Source organism: Bidens hawaiensis, unplaced genomic scaffold (genome assembly GCF_021521415.1).
Source record: "Bidens hawaiensis isolate Kalapana, Puna unplaced genomic scaffold, B.hawaiensis_p1.1 tig00021062_1, whole genome shotgun sequence".
Lineage (NCBI taxonomy): Eukaryota > Viridiplantae > Streptophyta > Magnoliopsida > Asterales > Asteraceae > Bidens > Bidens hawaiensis.
In genome coordinates, this window is record NW_027493266.1 from 410,706 (window position 1) to 415,451 (window position 4,746).

At 32.6% G+C, this 4,746-nt stretch overlaps 1 pseudogene across 1 annotated transcript; it reads right to left on the bottom strand.

The window, feature by feature from the left end:
- Positions 1–215: 215 nt before the first annotated feature.
- On the bottom strand, positions 216–4,354 carry LOC143562750 (carbon catabolite repressor protein 4 homolog 5-like; annotated as a pseudogene). The gene is made up of 13 exons (XR_013140543.1): positions 4,325–4,354; positions 3,238–3,600; positions 3,028–3,146; positions 2,879–2,960; positions 2,611–2,654; positions 2,325–2,406; positions 2,080–2,172; positions 1,976–2,008; positions 1,232–1,326; positions 1,054–1,150; positions 867–952; positions 395–479; positions 216–321 (listed from the first exon to the last, which is right to left on the bottom strand). The product of XR_013140543.1 is annotated as a carbon catabolite repressor protein 4 homolog 5-like (transcript).
- Positions 4,355–4,746: the final 392 nt, after the last annotated feature.

A 4,746-nucleotide genomic window follows, 5' to 3' on the forward strand; every position in this document is an offset into this window, starting at 1 on the left:
AATTAAAACACATGCTTGCAAAATGAAAATGCAGCTTCAAATTAAAAGTTGTTTCAACTTTGGATAATAGCATTTAACAAATGCAACAAATTAATCATATTTTCCCAATCTAGTTCTAATTTAACATCTAGTGATGGTCCTCATTTCAGGTGCTTATAATTCAACTGCCTTAACTAAAAATCAACTTCCTGCAAGCTAATATACATAGCCACAAACTCTTTGGATCACTGAAGAAATATTTCAACTCCAACATCATGACACGCAAGAATCACCAACAAAAGCCAATTCACACACAAGAGCAAGATGATCACTTCCCCACATCTGCAAGAAACAAGCACGTTAGAAAACACGAGAATCATGAGTTATGAAAAAAAGATGCATTCACGGCATATACCTTACTCGGAAGCCCTCTTGTTTTCTTTAAAGCTTCAATTGGTAATGTTTCAAGAACTTTTACAGGAACAAGGTCCTCAGTATGCCTGACACGCTTAGATCTTAGAATTATTCTTAATAAAAAAAAAAGGAGAAAATTGCACAAATGGTTCTTGCGGTTTGACCATATTGCAACTTTGATCCCCGGATTCTAAAAATTACTTAGTCTAAACATATGTGAGAGGGTTGCATGTTTAGTACCCACCATTAATCCCAGAACTCCTAACTTCGACTTTTGATCAATATAAAATCAAAGATTCGTCACATAATCGAAGGAGATCAAGTCAACTAACGGTGGGGCCTAAATGTGCAACTCTCTCACAAATGTTCGGACTAAGTTTGCAACCTTTAAAATCTGGAACGAAACTTGCAATATGATCAAACCACAGGGACCATTTGTGGAATTTTCTATAAATAAAAAACTTTTAACATACCATATGTAATCAACAGTGCCCATAAATTTTGAGTGAAATGATGTCGCTAACGGTTCTCCATGACTATCTCTAGTCAAATAGCTAGCCTGAAATATTAAAACCATTATCATATGAATTCCTATTTGATTTTGCTCATGGTGTATCACATAATCACTTTCAAAGCACAATTTGAAAAGCTAAAACTTACTGGAACACCATGGTACGCACTATTTAGTTTTAAGTTGTGCTTAAGGTAAGTTGACTCTTCAGATCCTGTGGCTAGCCTTAGTTCTTCTTTGCTCCATCTATCAGTATAACCCCAATTATAAAAGTATTTAATAACATATCTACATTCTCAGAATTCAAAGACAATAATTTATTCAGACCTAGAAGAACAATTACGTTGAGACCCATGTCTCGGGTAATCCGTTGGACAAATCTGCCCAGATATTTTTTTCCGTTCATGATGTTGGACGTTCAACTGCAAAAGAAAAGATAAAAGATGCATATATCACACCATTACATTTTAAGACGCATGCTATGTTAAAGAGGATTAATTTCATATATGCCCTTACAAACTTGAAAATTTTCATATATGCCCAACCAAAACTAAAATATCATACATACCCAGCTTTAGTATTTTTTTTCTTAATGACCATATTACCCCTTCCCATTATATTTGTTTAAACCCTATTTTTTATCTGAATTTTGATCGACATCGACAATAAGCAAGTGAAGTGAACCATCGTCTCTCCTCTTTTGTTCACTCAACGACAGATAATCGAAGAATCGAATATATAATATTTTGAGAAAACTATCGTTTACGTGTAAATAAACAAATTTGAAGTTAAAGATGGGCACATATGAAAATTTAAAATTTTAGAAAAAAAAAAGAATAAAATGGTTATTTATTAAATTGTTTATAATGAATTGGGTATATTTGATATTTTAATTACTTTATGAGGGCGTATAGAATTGTTTTAGTTTTGCATGGGTATATATGATATTTTTTTCAAGTTTGTAGGAGTGTTAAAGAAAAAGGAAATAAATTGCAACTAAAATACCACTGAAATTGTGAACGGTGTGTGTTAAAAGTAAATGAAATCAATTCATTCTAGCATCACACGCACCTCAGATGAAACTATGAACTGATAAATTGCGCTCTGTAAAAAATAATCACAATGATTAACGAGAAAAAATAAAATATAATAAGAAGCAAGCAAAGCAAAGGTACCTGAGGCATGCTATTTAAATCACCACCTAGTACTACAGGTATATTGCCCCATGTTTGTGAAAGTTTATGAGCCTTATTAAGAAACAACCGAATCTGTAACACAGCAAAATTATTGTATAAGATTAAAAAATAAACAGGAATAAGGTAAGCAAATGTTATCTAAAATCTAAATATGTAACCAATACATAAAAATGCAAGGACTTATCTCTCTAATAAGCAAACAGATAAACTATTTGCAGATATACCTGACCAAGCTTAATGTCTCCACGACTAGGGTTGAAAAGCACATGTGTATTTCCAACCAATATGCTTCGAGAGGCTTGTGCTCTATAAATATATGTAAAACAATTATCTTTTTGCAATTTGATGGATGTTAAAGTTTAAGGAAACAATAAAGCAAAAAGAATGCATTATCAACCACTCATAATATAATTAAAAACAAATATTTGCTAGACTTAATTGCGATGAATGTACATTAAGAGTTACAAAATTAGGTTCCATTGCAGAGTGAAAGAAAAGAACTTAACTTACGACAAATTTTCAATATCATTAGTCTGTTTCTTGCTCCCATTCATCTGTGTGTGTTGGAGAGCAGAGGCCATATAATATTAATAATCAAATAAATTTCAAACACTCACACGCTATAATGGATGCACATATCATCATATTGAAAGGTAATTCTAAATTTGATTGCTTACTTTATTAATTAAATTAAAATCAGAGTGCAATAATTTAATTATTTGTTCATACTTTGTAATCCCCTCGAGAACAAATACTGTTTATATATCTTTTTTTATACCTTTAGGACACAAAACTGAGCAACATTGTCACGAAGGCCAAACCGCTTGAACTCAATGTTGTCCTCATGCACAAGAGAAAATCTAATATCGAGAATGCAGTACATTTAGATAACAAAAAACATAACATATAGCAAGAAAAAACGCTTACAATTCATCTTTCCAAAAGATAGCACACCCATCGCGTGCTTCCCCGGTACGAGCCTGGTAAAGTCCTGAAAATCCATGTTTGTGTAGCATTTTACGCAAATCATCAAAGCGGTCAACCTCCTGCAATGTTCAACCAAACACATGAAGAATGAAATTGAAAGAAAAGACAAGATAAGATTAAGATAGTAGGATTATTATTAAAGTGGCTTGCCTGAAAACACAAGATAGCCGGATTATATCGATTAATCTCGTTACATAAAAGGCTTCTTCTGTAATCCCATCTCATGTATTTAGGGGTGACATCAAAGTACAAATCTTTATGCTTTGAAGCATTCTCAAACAAATACAAACCTATCTTCTGCAGTATTTATGTATGTATATGAATTGAACCCCTTATAAAATAGAATGCATAAATATGAGATGGGTAATTACTACCTGTGTAATTAGAAGAAGAAGAAGAAGAAGAAGAAGAAGAATAGACCCATTTGCGATCTTCATCATCAAGTAGACGATGTTTCTTCTTGCGCTTGAAGTGATGATTATGATTTGCGGTTAGGCTTAACTTCTTTAGTTTCTGTTTCTTACTATTACTATTACTATTATTATTATTATTATTATTATTATTATTATTATTATTATTATTATTATTATTATGTCTAGTAGAAGAAGCATTGTTTTTCATGACAGGACAGACCAACTGATGAGAGAGTCTGCTAATAGGGTTGGGTTTGTTTTGTTTTGTTTTGTTTTGTTTTGTTTTTGAACCAATTCATTGATGTTTAACACCAAACTGTACATACCCTTAAAAATTCCTTATTCCCAAAATGCCCCCCAAGACCACTGTATAAATCGAATTCAAGATTCATCATCGGGTCGGGTCATCTCTATACACGCAAGTTACATGTATTAACGAGACTGGTATTGACTCAGTTGTGGACATACGTATAGCCTAGGGGAGTAACATGATAGACCAGCGTGTACCATAGTTGTACACTTGTGCTCATGGGATGAAACATGCCTATGGAATTTTTAAACTCGGATATATGTATAATCAAGAGAATTAAAACTTTAATTTCATATGATATAGATACAATTTTATATAGTTTTAAATAAAACATACATTATTAATTAAACTCAGCAAAGGAAATTTTGAACAAACGAGTGTTCAAAGAAGGCCTCACTTGCAAAGTTTTATAAAAGGCCTTCGGGCATTTGAAAGAAACGGACCCGTATGATAAATATTTTTACAAATTATTTTCAAGCAAATGCCATTTGAGAGCCCTAAACTTATAACTCACCCAAATAATCTTGCTAAATGTAGCATGCATTTCGTACAAGATAAGACCTCTTAAATAAAGCTCGGAGTTATAAGCTTGAAGGCACTGAATGGCTGATAGCAAAAATCTGCTTTGGCATGAAGAAACTCTGTTGTAGCAAGGCATTAGCTTAGCTTTCTAATTATTGTTTCTGAACTTTAGACTATCATTGTGTTAATAATAGCAAGGCTTTGTTTTTGCGTAAATCTAGCTGTTAGTCATGCCATATTTTGTTGAGTGTGACACAAACCATCCAACGGGTATTAGTATGGCATCCACATCCTGGACTTGGTCATGAGATGTGACACGTTTTGGGTTTACACAAAACACAAAGTATAACGGAGATATAATAGCATAAATAATAACTTAATGTCATAATGCCAAGTTCAAAAATTAGGTTGGGT